The following is a 16089-nucleotide window of genomic DNA, read 5'->3' on the forward strand; positions in this document are numbered from 1 at the left end:
TTGTAAGGTGTATCCAGTCCACGGATCATCCATTACTTGTGGGATACCAATACCAAAGCTAAAGTACACGGATGAAGGGAGGGACAAGGCAGGAACTTAAATGGAAGGAACCACTGCCTGTAAAACCTTTCTCCCAAATATAGCCTCCGAAGAAGCAAAAGTATCAAATTTGTAAAATTTTGAAAAAGTATGAAGCGAAGACCAAGTCGCCGCCTTGCAAATCTGTTCAACAGAAGCCTCATTTTTAAAGGCCCAAGTGGAAGCCACAGCTCTAGTGGAATGAGCTGTAATCCTTTCAGGAGGCTGCTGTCCAGCAGTCTCATAGGCTAAGCGGATTAAGCTTCTTAGCCAAAAAGAAAAAGAGGTTGCCAAAGCCTTTTGACCTCTCCTCTGTCCAGAGTAGACAACAAACAAAGCAGATGTTTGACGAAAATCTTTAGTAGCTTGTAAGTAAAACTTTAAAGCACAGACCACGTCCAGATTGTGTAACACAAGGATGGAACCACAATCTCTTGATTGATATTCTTGTTAGATACCACCTTAGGTAAGAACCCAGGTTTGGTACGCAGGACTACCTTGTCCGTATGAAAAATCAGATAAGGAGAATCACATTGTAAGGCAGATAGCTCAGAGACTCTACGAGCCGAGGAAATAGCTACCAAAAAAAAAAAAAAAAAAAGAACTTTCCAAGATAAAAGTTTGATATCTATGGAATGAAGAGGTTCAAACGGAACTCCTTGAAGAACCAAGTTTAAGCTCCATGGTGGAGCAACAGGTTTAAACACAGGCTTGATTCAAACTAAAGCCTGACAAAATGCCTGAACGTCTGGAACATCTGCCAGACGCTAGTGCAAAAGAATAGACAAAGCAAAAATCTGTCCCTTTAAGAAACTAGCTGACAATCCTTTTTCCAAACCTTCTTGGAGAAAAGATAAAATCCTAGGAATCCTGACCTTACTCCATGAGTAACCCTTGGATTCACACCAATAAAGATATCTACGCCATACCTTACGGTAAATTTTCCTGGTGACAGGCTTTCGTGCCTGTATTAAGGTATCAATAACTGACTCGGAGAAGCCACGCTTTGATAAAATCAAGCATTCAATCTCCAGGCAGTCAGCCTCAGAGAAATTAGATTTGGATGGTTGAAAGGACCCTGAAGTAGAAGGTCCTGTCTCAGAGGCAGAGACCATGTTGGAAAGGATGACATGTCCACTAGATCTGCATACCAGGTCCTGCGTGGCCACGCAGGTGCTATCAGAATCACTGATGCTCTCTCCTGCTTGATCTTGGCAATCAGTCGAGGGAGCAGAGGAAACGGTGGAAAGGTTGAAAGACCAGGGCGCTGCTAGAGTATCTATCAGTGTCGCCTTGGGATCCCTGGACCTGGATCCGTAACACGGAAGCTTGGCATTCTGGCGAGATGCCATGAGATCCAGTTCTGGTTTGCCCCAACAGAGAATCAGTTGTGCAAATACCTCCGGATGGAGTTCCCTCTCTCCCGGATGAAAAGTCTGACGACTTAGAAAATCCGCCTCCCAGTGCTCTACACCTGGGATATGGATAGCTGATAGGTGGCAAGAGTGAATCTCTGCCCAGCGAATTCTTTTTTAAACTTCTAACATCTCTAGGGAACTTCTTGTTCCCCCTCGATGGTTGATGTAAGCTACAGTCGTGATGTTGACCGACTGAAATCTGATGTACCTCAGAGTTGCTAACTGAGGCCAAACCTTAAGAGCCTTGAATATCGCTCTTAGTTCCAGAATATTTATTGGAAGGAGAGACTCCTCCTGAGTCCACGATCCCTGAGCCTTCAGGGAGTTCCAGACTGCACCCCAACCTAGAAGGCTGGCATTTATTGTTACAATAGTCCAATCTGGCCTGCGAAGGTCATACCTTTGGACAGATGGACCCGAGATAGCCACCAGGGAAGAGGATCCCTGGTCTCTTGGTCCAGATTCAGTTGAGGGGCCAAATCTGTGTAATCCCCGCTCCACTGACTGAGGCTGCATAGTTGCAGCGGTCTGAGATGTAAGCGTGCAAACGGCACTATGTCCATTGCCACTACCATTAAGCCGATTACTTCCATAAGGGCGCGGAATGGAATGAAGAACCCGTCAAGGTAAATTTTCATTTCTACAGAATCTATCAGAGTCCCTAGAAAGGAAACTCTTATGGGTGGGGATAGAGAACACTTTTCCTCGTTCACTTTCCACCCATGCGACCTCAGAAATGCCAGTACTACGTCCGTATGAGACTTGGCAATTTGGAAGTTTGACGCCTGTATCAGGATGTCGTCTAAATAAGGGGCTACTGCTATGCCCCGCGGCCTTAGGACCGCCAAAAGCGACCCTAGAACCTTTGTAAAGATTCTTGGGGCTGTAGCTAATCCAAAGGGAAGAGCTACAACTGGTAATGCCTGTCTTGAAAGGCAAACCTGAGAAACCGATGATGATCTTTGTGTATCGGAATGTGAAGATAAGCATCCTTTAGATCCACTGTAGTCATATATTGACCCTCCTGGATCAGTGGTAGGATGGTACGAATAGTTTCCATCTTGAACGACGGAACTTTGAGGAATTTGTTTAAGATCTTAAGATCCAAAATCGGTCTGAAGGTTCTCTCTTTTTTGGGAACCACAAACAGATTTGAGTAAAAACCCTGTTCCTGTTCCTCCTTTGGAACTGGATAGATCACTCCCATAACTAGGAGGTCTCGTACACAGTGTAAGAATGCCTCACTCTTTATCTGGTTTGCAGATAATTGTGAAAGGTGAAATCTCCCTTTTGGGGGGGAAGCTTTGAAGTCCAGAAGATATCCCTGGGATATAATTTCCAACACCCAGGGATCCTGAACATCTCTTGCCCACGCCTGGGCGAAGAGTGAAAGTCTGCCCCCTACTAGATCCGTTACCGGATAGGGGGTCGTTCCTTCATGCTGTCTTAGAGGCAGCAGCAGGCTTTTTGACCTGCTTACCTTTTTTCCAGGTCTGGTTTGGTCTCCAGACCGTCTTGGATTGAGCAAAAGTTCCCTCTTGTTTATTATTAGAGGAAGTTGATGCCGCACCTGCCTTGAAGTTTCGAAAGGCACGAAAATTAGACTGTTTGGCCCTAGATTTGGACCTGTCCTGAGGAAGGGCACAACCTTTTCCTCCCGTGATATCAGCAATAATCTCCTTCAAACCAGGCCCGAATAGGGTCTGCCCCTTGAAGGGAATGTTAAGTAGCTTAGATTTTAAAGTCACGTCAGCTGACCATGATTTAAGCCATAGCGCTCTGCGCGCCTGTATAGCAAAACCAGAATTCTTAGCCGTTAGTTTATTAAAATGAACAATGGCATCAGAAATAAAATAATTGGCTAGCTTAAGTGCTCTAAGTTTGCCAAGTATGTCATCCAATGGAGTCTCTACCTGTAAAGCTTCTTCCAGAGACTCAAACCAGTACGCCGCAGCAGCAGTGACAGGGGCAATGCATGCAATGGGCTGTAGGATAAAACCTTGTTGAATAAATATTTTCTTAAGATAACCTAATTTTTTATCCATTGGCTCTAAAAAAGCACAACTGTCCTCGACAGGGATAGCAGTACGCTTTGCTAGAGTAGAAACTGCTCCCTCCACCTTAGGGACTGTCTGCCATAAGTCCCGTGTGGTGGCGTCTATTGGAAAACATTTTTCTAAAAATAGGAGGGGAAGAGAACGGCACACCTGGTCTATCCCATTCCTTATTAATAATTTCTGTAAACCTTTTAGGTATTGGAAAAACATCAGTACACACCGGCACTGCAAAGCATTTATCCAGTCTACAAAATTTCTCTGGCACTGCAATGGTATCACAGTCATTCAGAGCAGCTAAAACCTCCCTAAGTAACACGCGGAGGTGTTCAAGCTTAAATTTAAATGTAGAAATATTAGAATCAGGTATCTTTCCTGAGTCATTAACATCACCCACTGACTGAAGCTCTCCTTCCTCAGCTTCTGCATATTGTGAGGCAGTATCAGACATGGTTCTTAAAGCGTCAGTATGCTCTGCATTTTGTCTCACCCCAGAGCTATCTCGCTAACCTCTAAGTTCAGGTAGTCTGGCTAACCCGCTGACAGTGTATTATCCATGACTGCCGCCATGTCTTGTAAAGTAAACGCTATGGGCGCCCTAGATGTACTTGGCGCCATTTGAGCGTGAGTCCCTTGAGTCAAAGGGTCTGACACGTGGGGAGAGTTAGTCGGCATAACTTTCCCCTCGTCAGATTCCTCTGGTGATAATTTTTTTTAAAACAGAATATGATCTTTATTGCATAAAATGAAATCAGTACATTTGGTACACATTCTAAGAGGGGGTTCCACCATGGCTTTTAAACATAATGAACAAGGAGTTTCTTCTATGTCAGACATGTTTATACAGACTAGCAATGAGACTAGCAAGCTTGGAAAACACTTTAAATCATGTTAACAAGCAAATATAAAAAACGGTACTGTGCCTTTAAGAGAAACAAATTGTCAGAATTTGAAAAACAGTGAGAAAATGCAGTAAATCAAACAATTTTTTTACAGTGTATGTAATAGGCTAGCAGAGCATTGCATCCACTTGCAAATGGATGATTAACCCCTTAGTTCAAAAAACGGATCAAAAAAACAAAATAGACTTTTTTTTTTTTTAACAGTCACAACCAACTGCCACAGCAAGCTGTGGTCCTACCTTCCCCAATAACGACTTTGTAAAGCCTTTGAGCCCTTTAGAGATGTCCTATAGCATACAGGGGACTCCTGAGGGAAGCTGGATGTCACAGTTTGTAATTTTAACTGCACCAACTGTAACTTTTATACTATAACAGTGGAAAGCCTCAGTAAAACCGTTTCTAGTCAAAATTTAAGCCAGCCATGTGGAAAAAACTAGGCCCCAATAAAGTTTTATCACCAATGCATATATAAAAACGATTAAACATGCCAGCAAACGTTTATATTGCAATATCATAAGGGTATTACCCCTGGGAGTAAGCATGATGCCAGTCGTTATTAAATCACTGTATTCAGGCTTAACTTACATTAATCTGGTATCAGCAGCATTTTCTAGTGTTTTCCATCTCTAGAAAAAATTATAACTGCACATATCTGATAGCAGAATAAACTGCACGCCATTCTCTCGCTGAAGTTACCTCATCTGTGTAATCCCCTCAGACATATGTGAGACTAGCAATGGATCTTAGTTACAACCTGCTAAGATCATAGAAACCTCAGGCAGATTCTTCTTCTATTTACTGCCTGAGATAAAATAGCACAACTCCGGTACTATTTAAAAATAACAAACTTTTGATTGAAGAAAATAAACTAACTATATTTAACCACTCTCTCCTACAACATCCTAGCTTGTTGAGAGTTGCAAGAGAATGACTGGGTATGACAGTTAGGGGAGGAGCTATATTACAGCTCTGCTGTGGATGTCCTCTTGCAACTTCCTGTTGGGAATGAGAATATCCCACAAGTAATGGATGATCCGTGGAATGGATACACCTTACAAGAGAAATTATATTACTTTGTATTTGGTACAAATGTCAGATTGATAAGTTATATAGGCACCCTACAACCCAATTGCATCCAGTAATCACCCCTTTAAATTGTAGCTTTCCAGCCCCAGCTGCTGCATCTATTATTTATTGTTGTTATTAATATATGTTATTGTAATATTTTTATTTATAAACATGTTCTTTGAACTTTGTGACAAAAAGCACATAAAACTGTTTTATTATTAAAAAATGTTTTTGAGATACATTTCATAATTATAAAGAAGCGATCTTAAATAATTAGTCTGTATTGTGCTAGGTAAACTGTCATGACATAAAAAAAAAAGTATCAGTAATTGGTATCGCTGAGTATTTGAAAAAATGTATCGGTACTTGTACTCAGTCTTAAAAAAATGGTATTGGTGCAACCCTAGTAGCTAGCTTAGGTTTTATTTTTATTTCACAGGTAAGTTTGTATTTATTTTAACTAGGTAGACTAGTTAGTAAATAGTTATTAACTATTTTCTAACTACCTAGTTAAAATAAATAGAAACTTACCTGTGAAATAAAACCTAAGCTGCCTTACACTAAAACCTAACATTACAAAAATATAAAACCTACCATAACAAAAAATAAAAAAACACTAAAATTACAAAAAATATAAAAACCTACCATTACAAAAAATAACAAACAAAATTATCCAAAACAATAAAAATTATTCCAATTCTAATACCCTGTTTAAAAAAAAAAAAAAACACCCCAAAATAAAATAGCCTAATATATAATAAACTACCAAGGGCCCTTAAACAGGTATTTTGTGGGCCCTTAAAAGGGCCTTTAGTAGCGCATTGCCCTAAAGTTAACAGCTCTTTTGCTACAAAACAAAACAAACCCCCCCCCCCCAACCCACGAAATGAAATAAAGTAAAACCTAATCTACTCATTGCCCTGAAAAGGGCATTTGTATGGGCATTGCCCTTAAAAGTGCATTCAGCTCTTTTTTCAGCCCTTTAAAGGGCATTCAGTTATTTTATGAAATGCCCAACCCCTAATCTAAAAATAAAACCAACCCCAAAACGAAATAAAAATATTACACAAAAAAAAAACAATTATCAAAAATAATAAAAATTATTCCTATTCTAATACCCATTAAAAAAAAAAAACAATCCAAAATAAAAAAACCTAATCTAGAATAAACTACCAATAGCCCTTAAAAGTGCCTTTTGTAGGGCATTGCCCTAAGTTAAACAGCTCTTTTACCTGAAAAAAAATTACAAAGACCCACTAACATTACAAACTCCCACCACCCAAACCCACAAAATAAATCTATAAAAACCTAATCTACCAATTGCCCTGAAAAGATAATTTGTATGGGTATGGCCCTTAAAAGGGCATTTAGCTCTGTTGCATTGCCCTGAAACCCAAACCTAAAAAAAAAACACCCAAAAAAGTTTAAAAAAATCCTAACACTAACCCCCGACGATCCACTCACAGTTGCTGAAGTCCCGCTTGAAGGATCTTTATCCCGGCGGCTCCGTATATTGAATCTTCAATGCAAGGTACGTGATTCAAAATGGCATCCCTTGCATTCCTATTTAAATCAGCCAATAGAATTTCAGTAGCTCTCATCCTATTGGCTGATTTGAACAGCCAATAGGATTTCAGTAGCTCTCATCCTATTGGCTGATTTGCATTTCAAAAATAAAATCAGCCAATAGGAATGCAAGGGACGCCATCTTAAATTGCATACCTTGCATTGAAGATTCAGTATACGGAGGCGTCCGTATGAAGAGGATGCCCCGCGCAAGATGTCTTCAGGATGGAGCCGCTCCGCGCCTGCCGGGATGAAGATAGAAGATGCCACTGTTATGAAGATAGAAAATGTCGCCTGGATGAAGATGGAGCCGCCTGACGCCTGGATGATGATGGAGACGCCGGGATGAAGATCCTGCAAGCGGAACTTCAACAACTGTGAGTGGATCGTCAGGGGTTAGTGTTAGGATTTTTTAAAACTTTTTTGGGTGTTTTTTTTTTTTAGTTTAGGATTTGGGCTTTTCGTAAAAGAGCTAAATGCCCTTTTCAGGGCAATGCAAAAGAGCTAAATACCCTTTTAAGAGCAATGCCCATAAAAATGCAATTTTCAGGGCAATGGGTAGCTTAGGTTTTTGTTAGCGTTAGTTTTTTTTATTTTGGGGGGTTGGTTGGGTGGTGGGTTTTACTGTTGGGGGGGTCTTTGTGATTTTTTTTTACAGGTAAAAGAGCTGTTTAACTTAGGGCAATGCCCTACAAAAGGCCCTTTTAAGGGCTAATGGTAGTTTATTCTTGGCTATGGCTTTTTTTTATTTTGGGTGGGCTTTTTTATTTTTATAGGGCTATTAGATTAGGTGTAATTTTTTTTATTTTCAATAATTTCGTTTGTTATTTTTCATAATTTAGTGTTTGTTATTTTTTGTAATTTAGTATTTTTTATTTTTTGTTATTAGATAGTTTGTAATTTTTAAAGTAGTGTTAGGATTTTTTTAATGTGTACTAAAGTTTAATTGGTAGTTAGATTAATTTTAGTTTAATTTAATTTAATTTAAGATAGGGAAATTGTAATGTTAATATAAAGTTAGGGGGGCGCTAGGTTTAGGGGTTACTAGTTTAAATTAGTTTATTGCGGGGGGCGGAGCCAGCAGCCATAGGGAACAGACGTGTGTATGCTTAGCTCCTGGGCCCAATATCAGCATTATTGAATTTAATCCTTAAATTGATTTGACTATTGGCAGAAAAGACAACATATTTAACAGTGTCACCTGAACAATTAGTTAACACACCTCAAGAGCGACTAAGACGTACATTACAACGGCGGTAAGCCTGAATAGGCGAGTGAGATAAGCCGCAGCACTAATCAAGCTAACATCTCAGAGGCACACTCCGGAGGGTCGGGGCTCCGCTCCGGAGTGGGAAACTGCATACAGCTGGATATCTGTGTGGGTAACGAAGGGAAGGAGACGCCGCAAAACCTACAGTCACACTCGCGCCTTACCTGAAATGGCGGCGGAGGCCTAACATTTGAGGAGTGCCCTGAGATCACGGAGCTTTGAGTGTGAACCGGAGAGCCGGTGCTGCAGGTGGTCGGATGCTTAAAGGGGAACAACTGAGAAGCGCCAAGGAGGCAGAGGTGATATAACATACGGATACTCCAGGAGATCCCCTTGCCGACACTCCACGTGGCTCACGTAAGTGCGCAACAAGCGCCATAGCACTTTTAACACACAGCTCCCTGAAGCAAAGTGAGATCTTGGTGGGGAAGTGATTCAATCCAAACTTATTGGGACATTTGAAAGCAAATTCATAGGCCACATTACAGGGGCAATACCTAGATAAGAGGTGCTTTTATTAATTGAGACATTTCACTGCTGCTGAACCGCTCTCTCTCCCTCTCATTTCCTGCTGGTTAAAATACCAGTGGGTCATATCCTATCTTCCCTGCCCGACTTCGTCCAGTGAGAACATCTCCCCTGGGGAGTAGGGAGAGTTCATGCAGCTCTGCTTTGGTGACAGTGGCCTTTCTGACTACCCCTCTGTGTGAACAACATAAAACACTTATGCTTATAATGTGATGAATGCTTGAGAACAGACTGTGCTGATGCGACCTAACATGGATGCCATGACATAGGAAATATACTATTGCTGTATTGAATAAAATATAAACTACCCAATAGCTATGATTAAAAGCACCTCAAGAGACGAGAAAGGCAATGCAGTGTGGGAGAATTAAATAACAGACCCCAGATGAGTGAGAAGAGTGAGAGACTGAATTAATAATTGGAGCTGGCCTGAATAAAGCAGTTAATAATACCTTCAATACCCACTAAGCAGAATATTTCTTAAATTAATCTCAGCCTTAAGTTGCGAAACCACTACAATAAACATCATGGCTGCAAGAAAAGGTTCTAAAGGAGATAAAGGGATGAAGTCTTTATCAGTAGACACTTTTTTTAAAGCCCCTAAAATCCCCAAATCCCAAGACCAGATTCTAACGGAGACAGAGGAAGATATGGAGTCTGACAATGAAGAGGGACCTGAAGACCTTATCCCCGCAACTAAAGCTGATCTGCAAGCCCTAGTGTCTAAACAGGATATTGCTTCTAATTTCGAAAAATTGTGGGAAAAGATGGACAACTTTCAGGCCACAGTCACCAATAGTCTCTCAGACATTAAAACAGAAATATTGGAGTTGGGAAATCGAGTAGACTCCTTAGAAACAGCTACAGAGGAAATAGGAGAGGAAGTTACGTCAGTCTCGCAAGCCCTTTCCTCCCAGAATCAAACAATATTGGAGCTGGAGGAAAAGATCGAAGATTTAGAAAATAGAAGCAGACGATCCAACATTCGCCTCAAGGGAGTCCCTGAGACAATTGGAGCTGAGGATCTCCACAACTATCTTCAACAGCTGTTTCACGCCATACTAGGAGGGTCTGCAGACTCTGAATATCCAATTGAAAGAGCACACAGGGCCCTCAGGGCGAAACCTAAAACTGATCAACCACCAAGAGATGTGATCATTAGATTCCTATGGTTTCCTGACAGAGAAAAGATACTATTGGCAGCGAGACAAAACCCAACGTTTAAGTTTCAGGGAAACATAATCCAGTTCTTTCAAGATCTCTGTACTAAAACTCTACAAAAAAGGTTTGCACTGAAGCCTCTCACTCTTCTCCTACGGAAGAACAATATACCATACAGATGGGGCTTCCCTTTTGCACTCCATGTGATGAGAAATGGGAGAGTGACTACTATCAAAACCATTGAGGAGATTCCGGATATTTGCAAGCTTCTGCATTTAGAACCACCTAATACCCTGGAAACACTGTCATTATCTCATTCTTCTGAATTATCTCCATCAAAGGTAAAGCCCCAAAGATCGAAATGGAAGAAAGTAACCAAGAAGAAGACTAAGACGTGAGCCGTTTGGCCACTAGGTAACCAATATCTGTGATAAAGGGGCTCCACCCTGGTTTGTTTTTTTGCTTCCTTCTTTGCTTTTCTCTCATCCTCTAGGGTATTGTTTGAGACATTTTTTTTTCTTTTTTTTTTCATTTACTCTACCCCGGAGAGCACTATATCTCAGACTCAAGGGATGGTCCTTGATCCTTTACTTATTGGAAATTCTATTGGGTTGGCGGTTCATGTTGGGATCGCACAATGCATGTACTTTGTTTTGGTTTAGGTACATGTGTATGCAATGGTTTCATCAGTATCAACTGTTGTTTTTTTTGTTTATGTTCATGTTCTTATTATGTAAATGCACGAAATATTGTACAACTATTATATGCTCATCACATGTCATTATGTTACAAAGCTGTGGGTATCTGAGAAGGAAACAGAAGCTAGATAGCATAGGGAGGGAGATTGATGTGCTTATATCTACAATAGGGAACATATGGTCATTATATCTGGGGGTAATTCTGTCATCTGGGGTCCCTGCTACTATGTATAGTCATACAATATGTGAGGGATGTGGATATTGGGATGGCATTGCCTAGGATAGTTTTGATCTCGCATAATGCGAGAGGATTGAACACTGACACAAAGAGGAGAACAGCCATGTCAAATTATAGACGCTTAAAGGCCAATATTATTTATCTTCAGGAGACACATTTTCTAAAGAATACAATTCCTAAGTATTGGGCAAGAGACTACTCTATGCAATTCCATTCAACATTAGATTCAAAAAAGAGAGGAGTCTCCATTTTAATACACACTTCCATACCATTTACCCATAAAGAGACTATATCTGACAAGGAAGGTAGATATCTTCTAGTGTTTGGTCAAGTTGGGAAGGTGGATGTACTTCTATGTAACATATACGCTCCTAATGATCAACAAGACAAATTTTTTGCCACTATCTCCAATTTGCTAACTAATTGGTCCAGATTACGGATAATACTAGCAGGAGATTTTAACATTGACCTCCAACTATTGACCAAACAGACAACCACGCAACAATCTAAAAAGAAACAGAGACAGAAAGCAATGGCTAAAAAGGTTATAGGGCTGTTAGAGCAACACACTCTACAGGATACCTGGCAGATGTTAAAAGGGGGGACCGGGGCTACCACCTTTTACTCAGCTTCACATAATAGCTATTCTAAAATAGATTATGTATACACCAGCCAGATTCTTCAACCAGCAATACATTCTTTAGATATTTATCCATGTGTCTGGTCCGATCACTCCTTAACGGTACTCATCTTAGGTGATCTGTCAGACCCACAGAGGACAAGGACTTGGACGTATGATACATTTTGTACTAAAAGCCCACTAATTAAGGACAAGATTTTGAATGATCTGAAAGAATACTGGCAAATTAATGTGGACTCCACAGACAACCCCATTACACCCTGGGCAGCACACAAGGCAGTGATTAGGGGTATCCTAATTAAAGAGAAAACTCTATATAGGAAAAAGAAAGAAAACACAATTAAACAATTAACTGATGAAATTGCTTCCCTAGAACAAACACACAAATCAAATAAATCCAAAACTACATTAGACTTATGGACAAGAGACAAACTCTACAGGCCATATTAAATGAACAATCTGTAAGAGCTGCACATAGGTTAAAAACCAATTACTTCATCTTTTCCAACAAACCTGACAAATACCTTGCAAAAAAACTTAGAGACAGTTATCAATCTTTATCTATACCATGTATCCAAACCTCTGGTGGTCAGATGACCACGCATCCTCGGGAAATTGTTGACACATTCGCTCAATTTTATAAAGAATTGTATGACGGCACGAAGGTGCAACATAATCTTAATACAGAAGAAGCTTTTGCTTCTTTTCTGCAGAAAGCGGATGTGCCACCGATAACTGAGGAAGATAGAACAACCTTAAATGCTAGGATTACTAGAGCAGAGGTGATAGCAGCGATTAAAGACCTTAAACCTGGCAAAGCTCCAGGACCAGATGGGTTCCCAGGGGAGTATTACAAGGCGTTCTGGGAAATTTTGGTGCCACACCTGGTAGTGTTCGCTAACCACATCATGGAGGGAGGAGAGATCCCCATAGACTTGCTTAGGGCCAAAATAGTGGTAATTCCGAAACAAGGGAAAAATCCCAATCTTTGTAGTAGCTATAGGCCTATCTCCCTCATCAACCAAGATATTAAAATAGTTACTAAAATCCTGGCCAATCGACTGAAACACATTCTCCCTAAAATTATTCACCCAGATCAAGTGGGATTTATCAAAGAGAGGGAAGCCCCTGACAATATTCGTAGAATGGTTTCAGTAATAGATATCCTAAGAGACCGCAAAGTGCCTTCTCTGGTCCTATCATTGGATGCAGAGAAGGCCTTTGACAGAGTTGATTGGAAATACATGTTAGCTTTATTGACAACAATGGGGTTTGAGGGAAGGTTCATAAAGGCTATTAGGGGACTATACTCGACACCTACAGCATTCGTTAGAGCGATAGGGCACCAATCAGAAAACATACCTATACTTAATGGAACCAGACAGGGATGCCCACTATCACCTCTGCTCTTTGCTATATGTATTGAGCCACTGGCTGCTTATATACGTAATTGTCCCGATATATTTGGTCTGGTAGTGGGGAAAATACATCACAAAATGACCCTTTTGCAGACGACGTGCTGCTCACTGTCTCGAGGCCTCTGCATTCGCTGCCATACATCTACCAAGCAATACACCTGTTCTCCCAGATATCCGGTTACAAAATTAATGTGGATAAATGCGAGGCACTCCCTTTGTCCATACCAAAACACACTATCAAACTGATTGAAGCAAATTTTGACTTTAGATGGGTCCCTGGAGGGTTAAAATACCTAGGAATAAAACTAATGTCACACTCCTCGAAATTATATGAAGCCAATTACACCCCCATGTTCAAGCTGATTAGGTCCGACTTAGGGAAATGGAGGAAAATGGGTTTTTCGTGGTATGGGAGACTGTCTGCAATTAAGATGACAACGCTGCCCAGAATCCTATATCTGTTTAGGGTGCTCCCAATTAAGATTAATGTTGCTGACATAACTAAGCTTCAGAGGGACATCCATAGCTTCTTACGAAATAACAAGCATCCGAGAATCCCACACCACATTTTAAATAAACACAGACAAATGGGGGGGTAGGAGCCCCTAATTTACTTGATTATTATAGAGCAGCGAGACTGGCCCAGGACTCCATGTTAAGCAGGAGGCAAAGAGATGTGTTATGGCCGGCTTTGGAGGCAGAATTGGTGGGACAGGAGACCCCAGATGGCATTCTTTGGAGCAGTGAGCTATCTAAAAAACAGGATATCTACCAAAACAGAGTTACACTACTCTCTAGACAACAATGGCCGTCGTCACAAAAAGTAGGACAGAATCTTTCTTTATGTTCAAAAATAATGCCCTTGAAATATATCCTCAATGAGGAATTTAAACATCATCTCCAAAAATGGGAGAATAAAGGGCTTTACAGGGTAGCAGATATATACTCTCAGGGCAAACTGTTAACATTCACCCAGCTCCAACTGAAACTTGAACCCCTTACACTTCATTGGTTTTTGTATCTCCAGGTGACGGCAGCTATAAACTCGTATATGACTAAATACCCAACATATGGCAAACAATCTATTCTTGAACACCTATGCACAGCACATACTAGACCTAAAAGGGCGATCTCCAATTTATATATATCTATTCAGGAGAATAGAAATAATTCCAAAACAACACTAATGTTAAAATGGGAAACTGATATTGACAAAGAGTTTGAGTTGGATAGATGGAATGAGATGTTGCACCAAGCTAGTAGAGGTCTTATTAGTGGGGACTTAAGAGAAAACATCTTAAAAACATTGTTTAGATGGTATCTGACCCCGAGCAAAACTGCTCATATGGGAAAAGGAAGCTCCAAATTTTGCTATAGGGGATGTAGGGTGACAGGAACTTACCTTCACATGTGGTGGGAATGTCCCACAGTTAATGAAATATGGCGGAAATTGTCCTCTTTACTGAGAATAGTTTTAGGCGAACAGATCTATCTGACCCCCGCACAGGCCTTACTACATGAACCCATTCCCAGACTAAATAAATACATTAACACTTTCATCAGAATATTGTGCACCACAACTAGAACAGTGATTGCTAGATTCTGGAAAACAGTAGTCCCATCGTGGTCGGAGGTATTAGCTAAGATAAAGCTGGTCTACCTGATGTATGAATCAGCTGCAGAGGTACAAGGTACAGAATCTCAATTTCAGAAGGTCTGGTACTACTGGGTACTAGAGGGAAATAACAGGGCAATTGAGGAAACAAGCTAGGAGATAGTAGTCCTAAGATAAACCACAGACATAAAGCTAGATGAGTAGACAATATTTAGATGTGATAAAGATATACTGTACAATGACAAGTTATAGATCCATGAAGCGGATACGTGCAAGTTATGTTTTAGTTTTTTTTATGTATTTTTACTTAGCTTATTTGAGCTTTGTTTTTGTTTTTTCTCTAGTTATTGTTATTATAATGCTGTTAAAGTTGATGGAAATGTTTGAACTTTATGCCCCCTGTACTCAAGTTCTCTCATTTGAAGCTATCATAATGTTGGTGCTGCAGAGAAACAGTTGAGGGAACTAAAGGTTTAAAAAACAAATACTCTGCCAAAGAGTAGTCTACAATAATGTCTAAACTCTAACTGCAGGAAAGAGAACTTGTTGCCAATCTATTATTTGTATTCAACACAAGCATATATATAGACTCAAGAACACTTCAAACATTGGAGACTTCTTCGGAAATGGAAAGTACTTTGATAGGAATGTTTACTATGTGTCACAACAGTTATACCTTGACATATGATGTTTTGGCATGTCTAATTGTTTGTATTTTTCCTAATGTTATGTGCAGAGGAGTGTGGATAATAAAAAACATTTCATTTAAATTAGTTTATTGCGATGTGGGGGCTTTCAGTTTAGGGGTTAATAGTTTAATTTAGTATATTTCATTGTGTGGGGCTTGCGGTTTAGGGGTTAATAGGTTTATTATAGTGGCGGCGGTGTAGGACTTAATAACTTTAGTATAGTGGGGGTGATGTGGGCGGACAGCAGATTAGGGGTTAATAATATTTAAATAGTGTTTGTGATGCAGGAGGGTGGTGGTTTAGGAGTTAATAACGATGTTGGGGAGTGGCGGAATAGGCGATAATAAATTTTATTAGTGGCGGCGATGTCGGGAGCGGCAGATTAGGGCTTAATAACTTTAACATAGTATTTGCGATGTGGGAGGGCCTCGGTTTAGGGGTTAATAGGTAGTTTATGGGTGTTAGTGTAATTTGTGACAGTTTAGTTATGAGTTTTATGTAATAGTTTTGTAGTGTAAAACTACTGCTCTCAGATTGCGAAACAGATCTTGTCTGTATAGGGTGTAACGCAAGCTTTTTAGCCTCACCGCAAAACTCGTAATGGCAGCGCTATGGAAGTCCCATGAAAAAACTTAATTTTTACTAACGCGGGACGGACGTTGCTTGTGGTACAGCTATACTGACTAGACTTGTAATGGCTGTGGTGCAAAACTTGTAATCTAGGTGATTGGTAGGAAAGAGTTCAG

The 16089-nt window shown here is 40.3% G+C and overlaps 1 protein-coding gene across 1 annotated transcript in view; it reads right to left on the reverse strand.

Annotated features, from left to right (window-relative positions):
* Positions 1 to 16089, reverse strand: part of CLYBL (citramalyl-CoA lyase) — a 1241399-nt gene that overhangs the window by 651955 nt on the left and 573355 nt on the right. The gene's annotated exons all lie outside the window — the stretch shown is intronic.

The sequence above is a fragment of the Bombina bombina genome, chromosome 3 (assembly GCF_027579735.1).
Source record: "Bombina bombina isolate aBomBom1 chromosome 3, aBomBom1.pri, whole genome shotgun sequence".
Lineage (NCBI taxonomy): Eukaryota > Metazoa > Chordata > Amphibia > Anura > Bombinatoridae > Bombina > Bombina bombina.